Below are 15769 nucleotides of genomic sequence, written 5' to 3'. Positions count from 1 at the left end.
CTAAGAGGGGATCTTATAGAAACATATAAGATGATTAGAGGTTTAGATAGGGTGGATGGTGATAGCCTGTTTCCTCGGATGGAGAAATCTAGCACGAGGGGGCATGGCTTTAAATTAAGGGGGGGTAGTTATAGGACGGATGTCAGGGGCAGGTTCTTTACCCAGAGGGTGGTGAGGGACTGGAATGCCCTGCCTGCTGCAGTTGTAAATGCGCCTAGTTTGGGGGCGTTTAAGAGATTGGTGGATAGGTTTATGGACGAAAAGGGATTGGTTTAGATTAGTGGGTCAATGTTTTTTTTTAAAAATAAGACTGGTCGGCGCAACATTGTGGGCCGAAGGGCCTGTTCCGCGCTGTAATGTTCTATGTTTCTATGTTCTATGTTCTCAGGGGCAATTAGCGAGGGGCAATAAATGTTGGCCTAGACAGCGATGCCCATGTCCCATGAATAAACTTAAAAAAAACCGATAGCTTTTATTACTTTTTTTAAGAATATTTTTCAAATTGAATACAATTTTCAAAATCCTATATAAATTTACAGTATGAAAATGTCTATGGAGGCTGCGGTGCTTGAATCTAGAGGCCTGAGGAAAGACAAGCAGAGGGGATTAGTTGCCTGTCCCACCTCGCCAAGTCGCTTCAGTTCCATGAGCGACATCTTCTTCAGGCTAATGGCCTCACTAGCTGTGGCGTCTGGATAAGGAGAGCGAATGGGAGGGATATCCGGAATAGCCCAATCGCAGACCATCAGACTCGGGGTTTGGGAGTGGTGGTGGGGGAAGATTTTTCTGCTTTTTTTTGGCTTTCACGGAATGATCTTTGAAATGAACATTAAAACGGAACATAGCTTCAGCTGGTATTTACAAGGGGCCACTGAAAAATCTTGCAAGGGAAAGACTTGGCACCTTATCTCATTGACCCACTCAACAATTACTAAATACATACAGGATTCCTTCAATGATACTTGACCACTAATAAATGTCTGCTTTCACCAACTTTCTGGAACCCCTAAAATCCAATCCCCATGAATTCTGCAGTGGGACTAATATCTGCATAGTTTGGATACAGGCCACCTCAGTATTACATTAGTACGCATTGTGCCAATTTTACATCAGAACAATCCTAGCCTAGGAATTCTTCCGGCTGTGATGGTTTATCAACACTTGAATATATATTTGTGTTCTGTCCTGTGTTTGCCAGCAGAATTGTAAACACATTCCAAAATTTGCACCATAACCTCCGAGCAAAGAAAACCTTCAAGGTCACATCGTGACACAGCGTGCTGCCAAGAAAACATATCCGGGAAATCCAAGAAATTGGAATCAGAGAACTCTACAGCGCAGAAGGAGGCCCGTCAGCCCATCAAGTCTGCACCAATCACAATCCCACCCAGGGCCTGCTCCCATATATTATCCCCACTAATCCCTCTAACCTACGCATCCCTGGACACTAAGGGGCAATTTCTTAGTGTGGCCCATCCACCTAACCGACGCATCTTTGGACTGTGGGAAGAAACTGGAGTACTTGGAGGGAACCCACGCAGACATGAGGAGAATGTGCAAATTCCACACAGACAGTGACCTGAGCCAGGAATCGAACCCAGGACCCCAGAGCTGTGAAGAAGCAGTGCTAACCACTGTGCTACCGTGCCGTCCAGAAAAAACAGAATTTTTTTGTTGTCCATGTTCTGTTCATATATTTTCAACTAAGGGAAACAACGAGTATTATAATTAAGGCCAGGGATTGAGTGACTGTGTGAATCTATCGTGTTTACCTGAAATGCTAATGAGCCGAGTAACACAGCAAATAGATGTTTATCTGAAGCAACTTAGTAACAATGGGTACAGAACATGGATAGTTTTTCAAAGTTTAAGTTTATTTATTAGCATCATAAGTAGGCTTATATTAACACTGCAATGAAGTTACTGTGAAAACCCCCTAGTCGCCACAATCTGGTACACTAAGGAAGAATTTAGCACGGCCAATGCACTTAACCAGCACATCTTTCGGACTGTGGGAGGAAATCAGAGCACGTGGAGGAAACTCGCGTAGACAATAACCCGAGCCAGGAATCGAACCCAGGTCCCTGTCACTGTGAGGCAGCAGTGCTAACCACTGCGTCATTGTGCCACCCACTGTTGTCAAGGGTTCAAAGGATAAGGTAAGGTGGATAAAGGGAGTCAACTTTTCTTTTAAACTCTAAAAGGTAAAATAAAGAGAAGGAAAGTAAATGTTATGAAAGTGCATTGCTAAAGAAACGAAGTAAGATAAAAGAGAAATTAAAGGGAAAACCGTATATAAGGAAGATCCTCTTGGGGAGAGTGATCATTGTATGGTGGAGTTTCTGGTGCAGATGGAGGAGGAGAAAGTGGGTTCCCAGACACACGTCCTTTGTTTGAACAGAGGGGAGTACGGTAGGATGAGAGAAGAATTGGCGAATGTGGACTGGGGGAGCGCGTTGGAAGGTAGGTCTGCTGAGGAGCAGTGGAGGATCTTTAAGGAGATCTTTCTTGGTGCTCAGCAGAAATTTATTCCGATGGTCAAAAAGGACCGTAGGAGGAGAGGTAATAAGCCGTGGATAACGAAGGAGGTGAAGGAAAGTGTTAAAGTAAAAGCGGAGGCGTTTAGAGTAGCAAAGAGTAGTGGGCAAGAAGAGGATTGGGAGAGGTTTAAATGTCAACAGAGATTGACAAAGAAGTTGATAAGGAAGGGTAGGAGAGACTATGAAGCTGGGCTAGCGCTCAATATAAAAAAGGATAGCAAGAGTTTTTATAAATATATAAAAAGGTAGAGGCTGGCTAGGGTGAACGTTGGTCCCTTAGAGGATGAGAAAGGGGACCTAGTGGTAGGGGATGGGGATATGGCTGAGGTCTTGAATAACTTTTTTGTTTCGGTCTTCACGGAGGAGGATGTGAATAATTTGCCGGATGTTAGAGATGGAAAGGTGGTAGGACTGGAGGGTCTCGATGACATTACTGTTACTAGAGAGGTGGTGCTCGACAGACTGGAGGGGCTGATTGTGGACAAGTCCCTAGGACCGGATGGAATGCATCCGAGGGTTCTGAAAGAAATGGCGGAGGTGATAGTGGATGCCTTGTTGGTTATTTTCCAGACGTCGCTGGATTCCGGGGAAGTGCCAGAAGATTGGAAAACGGCTAATGTTACGTTGTTGTTTAAGAAGGGTGCCAGGCAAAAGGCGGGGAATTATAGGCCTGTTAGTTTAACGTCTGTTGTAGGTAAAATGTTAGAATCCGTCATCAAGAAGGAAATAGCGAGGCATCTTGAGGGGAACTGCTTGATAGAGCAGGCGCAGCACGGTTTCGTTAAAGGGAAGTCGTGTCTGACAAATTTACTGGAGTTCTATGAGGATGTGTCTAGGGCGGTGGATAGAGGAGAGCCAGTGGATGTGATCTTTCTTGATTTTCAGAAGGCGTTTGACAAGGTACCTCACAAGAGGTTATTGCAGAAGGTCAGGGGGCATTGAGGTTGGTGGTAGGGTGTTAGCGTGGATAGAGGATTGGTTGTCAAATAGGAGGCAGAGAGTGGGGGTCAATGGTTGCTATTCGGATTGGCGGATGGTGACTAGTGGAGTGCCCCAGGGGTCGGTGCTGGGGCCTCAGCTATTTACCATTTATATAGATGATCTGGAGGAGGGAACCGAGTGCAGGGTGTCGAAATTTGCTGATGACACCAAAATTGGTGGAAAGGCAAATTGTGCGGAGGGTGGGGAGAGTATACAGAAGGATCTAGATAGGCTGGGCGAATGGGCCAGGAAATGGCAAATGGAATTTAACGTTGGCAAGTGCGAGGTGGTCCACTTTGGTAGGAATAATGGTAGGAAGGATTATTACTTACGTGGAGAAAAACTGCAGCAGGCGACGGTGCAGAGGGACCTTGGGGTCCTTGTGTATGAGTCGCAAAAACCCAGCTTGCAGGTGCAGCAGGTGGTCAGGAAGGCGAATGGGATGCTGGCCTTCATCGCGAGGGGGATTGAATATAAAAGTAGGGAGGTCTTGCTGCGGCTGTATAGGGCATTGGTGAGGCCGCAGCTGGAGTACTGTGTGCAGTTTTGGGCGCCGTACTTACGCAAGGATATTTTGGCCTTGGAGGGAGTGCAGAGGAGGTTTACTAGGCTGATGCCGGAGTTGAGGGGGTTGAGCTATGAGGAGAGGCTGAATAAATTAGGCTTGTACTCGTTAGAGTTTAGAAGAATGAGGAGGGATCTCATTGAGACATATAAGATGATGAATGGGATGGATAGGATAGAGGTGGAGAGACTCTTCCCGCTCAGAAAGGACAGTAGGACTAGGGGGCACAGCCTCAAGATAAAGGGGGGCGGTTTAGAACAGAGTTGAGGAGGAACTTCTTCACTCAAAGGGTGGTGAATCTCTGGAATTCTCTGCCCGTTGATGTGGTGGAGGCTACCTCGCTAAATATTTTTAAGACGCGGGTTGATCGGTTTTTGATCAGAGAGGGGATTAAGGGTTATGGGGAGAGGGCGGGAATGTGGACCTGAGCCACGACAGATCAGCCATGATCTTATTGAATGGCGGGGCAGGCTCGAAGGGCTAGTTGGCCCACTCCTGCTCCTATTTCTTATGTTCTTATGTTCTTATGAAATACTGGAACCTATGGGGAAAGTTGCTTTACACCTCAGCCAACAGTATGAATAGCTGTATACCTCCCAACAAGCTGTGTGAAGGAAATCTGATTTGAGAAACAAACTGCTGGTTAATTTCAGAATCAAACCCAAGAGACATGAAGGCCTTGTGTGGTAACATTTTCTGGATTTATAACGATCTCAAAATCTATAAGGTTTTGATTTGATTTCGTATTTTCAGATGTATTGGAACACAGTGAAAAGTATTATTTCTTGCGCGCTATACAGATGAAACACACCATTCATAGAGTACATAGGCAAAAAGGAAAGGATAAGATGTTGTCACACTAATTGGGAAAGTTAGCTCTGATGGAAGTTAAGTCAAGATTGTTTAGAACTGTTTAAAGTAGTGATGCTGTGTAAAGCCACTGTTTTATCAAAATGTAATTCTATTTTTTTTCTATTTCTCAATAAACATTTGCTTTGTTAAAATCATCAAAAGGAGTTGGGGATTTCAAGTCTCTCCTCACACTATACAAATTGCAAACACAGTTGAGGGTAGTTGTTTCCTTCTGGGATTTTGAACAACTCGGGATTTACCGTTAGCCGTGCCTTTAACCAGAGGAACTCTTAACATGCCGAGCATCAAATTATACACCTTCAGAATGATCTTACATTTCTGTTTAATTTTGTGACACAATCATGTTTTTACCTCCTCCAACCGATGATATTTTTCATAGTTGTAGCCTGTTGAACTGATTTTTTTTCGGTCAAACTGTTTCTCCACCAGGGTCTGCACGTTCTCAACTAATATGCTGTGCAAAGTAAGATTAATGTGAACATGGTCATTCTGGGTGGTTAAGACAAAGAGGGCAGATCTCTCACAATTCACCCAAAGATTACACCCAGCGCCCAGCGCCATCTATTGGGCTGTTTGGGAAAACATTGCATTGCAAGCCAGCTATGCTCACAAAATGAGTGATAGCCACGGATCAAAATGTTTCTGTTCATTGCTCCTGTTTGCAATCCTTCGAGTAAACTCTTAAAATTGAGCAATATTTTCTTTTGGTATTAAGATCCGCACGTGGAAAGCTATTTTCTCCTGAGTTTACTAAGCAGCTGACTATTGCACACCAACATAACCACTAGGTGATAGTCTATCGCTTTTCAAAGTCAATTGCAGATATTTAAAATTCACTTACTCACAGATGGATACCAGGATGCTGACTGGGTCGTGATGGTTTGAGTTATAAAGAGACGCTGGATAGACTGGAATTTTTTTTCTCGTAGGAGGCTTAGGAGTGACCTTATAGTGGTCTATAAAATAATGAGGGGCATAGATCAGCTAGATAGTCAATGTCTTTTCCCAAAGGTAGGGGAGTCTAAAACTAGAGGGCATAGGTTTAAGGTGAGGGGGGAAAGATACTAAAGGGTCCAGAGGGGCAAATTTTCCTCACAGAGGGTGGTGAGTGTCTGCAACAAGCTGCCAGAGTTAAAATTTTGTCTTTTAAAAAGCATTTAGACAGTTACATGAGTACAATGGATATAGAGGAATATGGGCCAAATTTGGGCAATTGGGAGTAGATTAATTGTTAAAAAAAGGGATGGCATGGACAAGTTGGGCTAAAGGGCCTGTTTCCATGCTGTAAACCTCTATGACTCTATGTGGATGAGACACACCTTTAAAAATGCTTATTTTTTGTGACAAACTGGTTTTCAGCTGCTTTGATGAAATGACAGTGGGTTCCCCCACCTGAATACATCAAAATATGTTTAAAGGCAAATGTAAAATAAGAAATTAGGTTCTGATACACGTAGTTCATAAGATATAGGAACAAAATTAGGCCATGCAGCCCATCGAGTCCACTCCGCCATTCGATCACGGCTGATATACTACTCAAACCCATTTTTCTCCCTTCTCCCCATAACCCTTCAACCCATTACCAATTAAAAAATCTGTCTAACTCCTCCTTAAATTTATTCATTGACCCAGCATCCATCCACTGCACTTTGGGGTAGTGAATTCCACAGATTTCATTGGGTTACAAGTAAATTTGGTAATGTGCAAATTAGTTTGAAAGGAAGGTGAGCAAAAGAATAATATTTGAGGTGACTGGGGCTGATTGGCGTCCAATTTGTGCAGAGACATCGAATACACCCAAGGCAGGAACTTCACCCTCTCACCCTTCCCCTCAGGTTTCTGATTGGTAAAAGTCAATACAAGGTCTGAAACTAACTGATATTTCAATTCAATCTTCTCCAGTCCAGCCCGTATGTACGAGGCCCAGAAAGCATCGACCCTGAAATCCACACTCCTGTTTGTGGTCACCAACTCGGCCGAATCCGGCTGCCAAAAATCAACCTGCGCACACGTCAATGAGACAATTAATGGCTTCATCAAATGCAATTAAAAGATTTTCATAGAATCTCTACAGTCTGCACCGAACACAATTCCACAACCAACCCCCCCAGGTCCTCTCCCCTTAATCCCATGTACTTACCCTACTATTCCCCCTGCACTGTGAGTGCTGCTTGGCTAATTGAGAGTGCTTTTGGATTTGGGTGGAAACGGGGAGCTCAAGTGGTCATTTATAAGGAGGTAACTAGTCACTAAACTTGCTTTCAGGATTAGCTAAATTAGTTCTTTAAATGGGAAGTGAAAAGCTGCTCTTTAGTTCATGCATTCCTGAAACAGGTGTCAGCTCTCTGTGACACATCTTTGGAAAGTTTATTTATTAGTGTCACAAGTAGGTTTACGTTAACAGTAGCAATGAAGTTACTGTGAAAATCCCCTAGTCACCACACTCCAGTGCCTTTTTCAGTACACTGAAGGAGAATTTAGCATGACTAATGCACTTACCCAGCACGTCTTTCAAACTCTTGGAGGAAAGCGGAGGCCCAGAGGAAACCCATGCAGACATGGGGAGAACGTGCAAACTCTACACAGACAGTGAGCCAAGCAGGAATCAAACCCAGGTTCCTGGTGCTGTAAGGCAGCAGTGCTAACCACTGTGTCACCTCAAAATTAAATAGCAGTGAGTGCGAATTAGCAACATGAGATCATACCTTCACGGAACTGGCCATGTTCCTTATAAACTGCAGGTGCTGTTCATTTTCCGGCCACAGGCGCAAAACTTTCTCGCTGTCAACAAAAACTATATATCACTTTTAGAAGGTGCACACCTCCCTCACTCCCACGGCACACTGAAAACAACAACTTGCATTTATATAGCAGATATGCTGCCTCACAGTGCCAGGGTCCCAGGTTTGATTCCGGCCTCGGTTCACTGTCTTTGTGGCATTTACATGTTCTCCCCGTGACTGCATGGGTGCTCCAGTTTCCCCCTACACTCCAAGGGTGTGCCGGTTAGATGGACTGGCCATGCTAAATTGCCCCTTAGTGTCCCACGATGTAGAGGTTAGGGGGGATAAGTGGGATAAATGCATGGGGTTAGAAGGTTAGGGAGGAGGGTGGTAGGCCTGGGTTTGATACTTCATTGCATAGTCAATGCAGACTTGATGGGCTGAATGGCCTCCCCCTGCACTGTCGGGATTCTAGGATTCTGTAATATGACTGAGTAAGTTCTCCAGGTGCTTCACAGGAGCAAGCGGAGAAACATTTACACATCGTAAGGATGCATTAAAACTGGCTATCAAAAATGTGATTAAAAAAGTATTTTTTAATGCTATCTTTAGGAGAGGAGGGAGGTTGAAAGGCTCAGGGTTTAAAGTTGATTTATCAATGTCACAAGTCAGCTCACATTAACGCTGCAACAAAGTTACTGTGAAAATCCCCTAGTTGTCACACTGCGCGCCTGTTGGGGTACGCTGAGTGCAAATTTAGCATGGTCAATGCACCTAACCAGCACAAGGGAAACTGAAGCACCCAGAGGAAACCCACACAGACACGGGGAGATTGTGCAGCCTCCACACGGACAGTGACCCAAGGCTGGGAATCGAATCCAGGTCTCTGGCACTGTGAGGCAGCAGTGTTAATTACTGTGCCACCGCGCTGCCTTAGGGCTGAAACAGCAGAAGGCATGGCCATGAACAAGGGAAATGTGGAATGCCGATAAGTCAAGAATTGAAAGAGATATCACTGGGTTGTAAGCTGAAGGAGGTTGCAGAGATAGGAATGGCTAGGGCTATGGGCAATAATTTAATGAATTCAAGGACATTCCTTACCCAGCATACTTATAACCAGGCGCTCCAAATGAAACCACGGCGGCAAAACCTAGAAACAAAAGTGCCTTCATTGTTCTCCTATAGTGGATGAGACACTCGAGCAGGTCAGCCCTGTTTCTATCCTTCGTGGTATCTGCAGCAAATACACAAGTACAGAGTGACATGCCTAGAATTTGTCTCCTCATATCTTTGGCAAATTGCTTTCTGAAATGGGTGTTTCTGAAATGGAACTTCCCTGCAGTTGATCATCTGAACTCTGACATTCTTGTCAATCCACACAGTGAACATCCTATACCACAACAGCCTATTATCATATTTCTCAGGAAAAATAATTTTCACATGCATCACCAGCCTGGAGCTTCTTGCTCTAAGGGATCATGCACGACTACAGAAAGTTTTGCAAAAGAATGTTAATTTGCTGCCGATTAGTGACAAACAAGCCTTGTGCTTTGGACATGCATCCAGGACTCACTTCACTTTTGTAGCAATTGTTTAGCTCTTCAGTCTGATGTCCAAGCAAACCTCAGGGAAAGGGGAATGTTCCGTCTTACCACCTTTGTACTTCCCCTTCATCTAACCCCCTCCATCTCCGATATCAACCTGGTGAACCTTCTCTGTACTCCCTCCAAGGCCAATGTATCTTTACACAAATAAGGGGACCAAAATTGCACACAGTACTCTAGTTGCGGTCTCACCAGTGCCCTGTACAGTTACAGCAAGACCTCCCTGCTTTTATATTCTATCCCCCTAGCGATAAAGGCCAACGTTCCATTTGCACTGTTTCCTCCGTGCGCACCAGTTTCTTTCCACAGTCCAAAGATGTGTGGGTTGGGTTGATTGGGCATGCTAAAAAATTGCCCTTAGCATCCTGAAATGCGTAGCTTAGAGGGATTAGTGGGTAAATATGTAGGGATATGGGGGTAGGATCTGAATGGGATTGAGGTAGGTGCAGACTCGATGGACTGAATGGCCTCTTTCTGTACTGTAGGGTTTCTATGATTTAAGCAAAAATAAATGAGGTGAGAGCGATTGGCCTTGAAATTGAGACAGTTTTTGACTGAGGATGGTGTCAAGGGAGCCCCAATAAAATTGAAGTCATTGGGAGTCAGGGAAATAAACATTATACTAATTGGCGTCATACCTAGCACAAACAAAGATGGCTGTGGTTGTTAGATGCCAACCCCATTGTGGCAGGAGTAGCTCAGGGGTAGTGTCCAAGGTCCAGCCAACTTCAGCTTCTTCATTCAGGTCATTCCATTGACCAGAAGGTTCATAATTAAAAAGCTGAACAGTGACAGGAACGCACAATGGGTGGAATTTTCCCCATTGTGCCTTCCACAGGAATCATGGTGGGTAGGACAAAAAAATGCAACTGTCCAGGCAATGGTCCGTTGACCACGGATGGGGATTTCCAGCCTCGGTACGAACGTGGCTGAGAATTCCTGCCCTACGCCCATTACCTGTGCAATAACATCTCCTCATGAGCTGGACTCTACATGAGTTTTTGAGACTGGAAAGGATGTTCGAACAGCACACAGTGAAGACTGGCGTAGATCCAAGATACTAAGTTGGATGAATCAGCAGCAAGAGACTATTTATGGCAGGGGAGTTCATTATCCAGCGATGAAGCGGAGAGCCTTTGGCAAACTAAAACAATATGCTAATAAATGATAACTCTTATGCTGTTGGTATGTATCCCATCAAGAATGCTAAGATTGTTTCTTTCATTTATTCATTCACAGGTATTGTGCCTCGGTCCGCCTTGTTGTCCAACAAGGGGCATACACGCGGTGGGTCATGCGAGGGCTGCTCTTGGATGTTTCGGGAGTAGCTTAGTGCTTCACGTCGTTAGTGTACGCTTAAACTGGACCAGCTGATGGGCACCTCGACAGCTCAGTGACTATCACTGTTTGCTGTGCAGATACATGGATTTGGGCCAGTGTCCGTGGGAGTTTGCGCATTCTCCCCGTGCTTGTGTGGGTTTTCTCTGGGTGCTCCGGTTTCCTCCCACACCCCAAAGATGTGCTCTTAGGCTGATTGGTGTAACAAATTGTCCCTAAATTAGTCCCCCCTCAATCTGGTTTCCAATGTGGAGTGCCATAAGTGCAGACAAGTGGAAGAGGGGAGTCACAATGTTGAAATGGCGGCGCGGGCTCGTTGGGCCGAAGGGCCTGTTTCCCGTGCTGTGTTATCCTTTGTTCTTTATTGCTGGGAAGGCCCACATTGGATGTGGATATTGCTGGGAAGGCCGGCCCTGCACTCAACCCTAGAACATCAGGATAACAGATACTTGTGTCAGACTCCTATTTATTGACTTCAACACCATTATTCATACAAAACTCATCTCCCAACTCCGTGGCCTGGGACTCGTCTCCTACCTTTGCGACTGTTCCTGAACTTCCTCACCCACAGACCACAATCAGTAAGAATAGGCAACAACGCCTCTTCCACGATCATCCTCTACACTGGTGCCCCACAAGACTGCATTCTCAGCCTGTTACTATACTCCTTATACATCTATGACTGTGCGGCTAAATTCCCCTCCAATTCGATTTTCAAGTTTGCTGATAACACCACTGCAGTGGGTTGGATCTCATCCAATGATGAGACAGAGTACAGGAATGAGATAGGGAATCTGGTGAACTGGTGCAGTGACAATAATCTCTCCCTCACTGTCAACAAAATGAAGGAGATTGTCATCGACTTCAAGAAGAGTAAAGGAGAACATGCCCCTGTCTACATCAATAAGGATGAAGTGGAAATGGTCGAAAGCTTCAAAGTTTTAAGTGTCTAGATCATCAGCAATCTGTCATGGTTCCCCCGTGCTGGCACTATAGTTAAGAAAGCCGACCAATGCCTCTACTTTCTCAAAAGACTAAGGAAATTTGGGCATGTCAGCTACAACTCTCATCAGCTTTTACAAATGCATCATAGAAAGCATTCTTTCAGATTGTATCACAGCTTAGTATAGCTCCTGCTCTGCCCAAGACCACAAGAAACTGCAAAAGGTCTTGAATGTAGCCCAATCCATCACACAAACCAGCCTCCCATCCGTTGACTCTGTCTACCCTTCCCTCTGCCTTAGCAAAGCATCCAGCATAATTAAGGACCCCACGCATCCCGGACATTCTCTCTTCCACCTCTTCCTTCGGAAAAAAGATACAAACCTCTGAGGTCACGCACCAGCTGACTCAAGAACAACTTCTTCCCTGTTGCTGTCAGGCTTTTGAATGGACCTACCTTGCATCAAGTTGATCTTTCTCTCCACCCTAGCTATGACTGTAACACTACATTCTGCACTCTTGTTGTTTCCTTCTCTATGAACGGTATGTTTTTTCTGTACAGCGTGCAAAAAACAATATTTTCACTGTATGCTAATAAATGTGACAATAATAAATCAAATCAAATCTATGTCTCTTGGGACACCTTGGGGCAATTTATCATGGCCAATCCACTTAACCTGCACATCTTTGGATTGTAGGAAGAAACTGGAGCACCCGAAGGAAACCCATGCAGACATGGGGAGAATTTTGCAAGCTTCTCACAGTTGCCTGAGGCAGGAATTGAACCCGAGTCCCTGGCACTGTGAGTAGTGTGAACCATTGTGCCTCTGTGCCACTCCATCGGAAAAATAAACTTGTATTTTTATAGCACCAGGGCGGCACAGTAGCACTAATGTTTTTCTTCATTGTTAATTGTAAATGTTGTTCATTGTTAATCATAAATGTTCTGTACTGTTAGTACAGCTCTATACAGCTGTCATCCTTGTTGTTTATTTCACAATTTAACAATTTCTCCATGACAATTTCACAGCGTCAGCAGGTTTGATTCCCGGCTTGGGTCACTGTCTGTGTGGAGTTTGCACATTCTCCCTGTGTCTGCATGGGTTTCCCCTGGGTGCTCCGGTTTCCTCTCACAGTCTGAAAGACATGCAGGTTAGGTGCATTGAGGCAAACAGGCGCCAGACTGTGGGGATTAGGGGAATTTCACAGCGACTTCATTGCAGTGTTAATGTAAGCCTTATTTGTGACAAATAAATAAACTTTATTTTATATTTCATGGCCTCAGGAATTCCCACAGTGTCTTTTTAAAACTGTAGTCACTGTGGTGATTTTCTATTCGACTTCCCAGTCAAGGATTGGTGAAACAATAATTTGAGGATAAGACTATGGGTGGGATTTCTTTCCTCTCCGTGGCAGTGGGAGGTGACTTGTCCTTTGCTGGCAGCGGGATCATATGGTCTGACCGTTGTCACTGGGGTTTCCCATTGAACGCACCCCTTGCTGCTGGGACACTCGCGATGGGGGTGTGTCATCAGCGGGACCATAACTCTGCCAACGTGGTAGCGATTAACAGCAGTTTAGGATCTGCTCCTTGTCATGCATATGATACGTATGTATAGAATCCTACAGTGCAGAAGGAGGCCATTCAGCCCATCGATTCTGCACCGACCACAATCCCACCTCGGCCCTATTCCCACAATCCCATGCCTTTACCCTAGCTAGTCCCTCTGACAGTAAGGGGCAATTTAGCACGGCCAATCCACCTAACCCACACATCTTCAGACTGTGAGAGGAAACCGGAGAACCTGGAAGAAACCCATGCAGACACGGGGAGAATGTGCAAACTCCACATAGGCAGTCACCCAAGCCGGGAATTGAACCCGGGTCCCTGGTGCTGTGAGGCAGCAGTGCTAACCACTGTGCCACCGTGCCGCTCCACGCAGTTACTTAGCAGGGCATGAACATTGTGCGTTGTACCATCAGAATGATTATCAGTGGTAAATGGCAAAAGAAACAATGGTGACTTGAGGAGGAACTTTGTCACATAGCGATTGGTTAAGATCTGGGATGTGCTGCTGGAGAGTGCGGTGGAAGTAGCTTCAATTGAGATTAGACTGTTATCTGAAAAGGAAGAATGTGTAGGGTTACAGGCAGAAGGTGGAGGTACAGCACTTGGTACTTTCCTCATTCAATAAGTGGTGCATGCGAGAGGGCTGAATGGCCTCCTTCAGTGCTGTGACTTGGAGATGGGGTCTCACAAAATTCATACGTGGTAATTTGCCTTTAAAGGATAACAGCATGATATCACTGGAAGTGAAGTGTGTCATGAAATCTAGTTTTATGTTCATTTTGATTTTGGAGGCATTTCTAGTCTCGGTAACATCCTTGTAAATCTTTTTTGCACACTTTGCAGTTTAATAACTTCCTTCCTATAGCGGGGCAACCAGGATTATACGTAGTGCTCCAAATCTGATCTTACCAACGTCTTGTGCAGTTCTAACATAACATCCCAACTCCTGTACGCAATGCTCTGACCGATGAAGGCAAGTGTGCCAAATACCTTTTTTACCACCCTATCTACCAGTGACGCCACTTTCAAGGAACGACCACCAATTTTGGGGAAAATGAATTAGGAAGTATGCAAGAGTCCACAGTGGGAGGAGCATTGGCAGGTTTGTAGGGTTGGTGGAGATTAGTGGGATCGTGGGGTGGGTTGGGAACATGAAACCTTTGAGGGAACTGAATTATGCAAATGTTAAAGTCAAGTTATTATTGGAAGCCAGTGTATGCAATGAGCACAGGACTTACCTGGTAACACGTACACAAGGAGAACTTTCAAAATTAAATGTGAAGGGCATGCCTTTTCTACATTTGTTGTGACTAGTGTTTCAGAATGTCTGAGCAGAGAGAAGCGAATGACTGATAGGGACTAAATATTTTCGGTTGGAAACAGCTGTCATTGATAACAGTGGATAAACGTGTTCATGGGGATAGTTATCTGGCCACTTGTTTAAGGAATATGAACTTGCTTCTTTGCTTTGTCAAGCACAGTCACCAAAACAAAAAATACTGTAGAGGAAATTTGGTGACCATGCTTGTAGAGGGACTAAATTGGGCTGATTTGGTGCTGGTGGATGAAGGGAATCAGAAAATCAGCCATCTTGTTTCCTCTGCATTGCAACCTCTATTTTTAGATATTATTTTTTGGGACTGAACAAGAGGAACCTTGGGTGGGATTTTATGGCTTCGTCCCAAAACCGCCCGAGGCCAACAGCCCTTCCCATTGTTTGCCCCTCACTCACTCCAATTCCCATGGCGGGTGGGGTGGGTAAAATTCTGGCCATTGGCTCAATCACCTGATCAGCTATCTTTCATGAGATGGAAAGTTTGGCAAATAACAAATATCTTCCATCTAACAGCTGTTTCATTTTAAGGAACAGAATCAGTAACTATGGAACATAAACTTAGGATAATTGGCAGCCTAACTGAGGGAATTTTATTCACTTGCGCTGAATTCTTATGATCTGGATAGCACTGCGTGGAAGGGTGGTGGATGCAAACTCAATTGTAACAGTCAAAAAGGGAATGAGATGGAAAAGGAAAGATTTGCGGGGATACGGGGAAAGGGTGGAGTGGGAATCAATGGTCCACTGGTATTATCGCTAGATTATTAATCCAGAAACTCAGCTAATATTCTGGGGACCCAGGTTCGAATCCTGCCATGGTAGATGGTGGAATTTGAATTCAATAAAAAATATCTGGAATTAAATATCTACTGAGGACCATGAAACCATTGTTGATTGTCGGAAAAACCCATCTGTTTCACCGACATCCTTTAGGGAGGGAAATCCTTACCCAGTCTGGCCTACGTGTGACTCCAGAGCCACACCAATGTGGTTGACTCTCTCCTGACGTCTGAACAAGGGAACCAAGGATGGACAATAAATGTTGGCCAGCCAGCGACACCCGTGTTCCACGAATTAATTAAAAAAAAATGGATTTAAAAGAACTGGCATTGATATGATGAGCTGGATGGACTCGTTTTGTCCTGTTTGAATCTATGATTGTAGGATAACGTAGGATATCAGGTCCCCTCTCATCCTTCGTCTCTCTAAGGAGATCTTTTCTCCATAGAGAAATGAAGGATGAGGGGTGACCTGATAGAGGTGTATAAGATGATGAGAGGTATTGATCAGGAGGACT

The sequence above is a fragment of the Carcharhinus amblyrhynchos genome, chromosome 3, assembly GCF_965287045.1.
Source record: "Carcharhinus amblyrhynchos chromosome 3, sCarAmb.v2.hapA, whole genome shotgun sequence".
In the NCBI taxonomy this organism is placed as follows: Eukaryota; Metazoa; Chordata; class Chondrichthyes; order Carcharhiniformes; family Carcharhinidae; genus Carcharhinus; species Carcharhinus amblyrhynchos.
The sequence above is the reverse complement of the archived record's forward strand: the minus strand, read 5'-3'. Positions refer to the sequence as shown.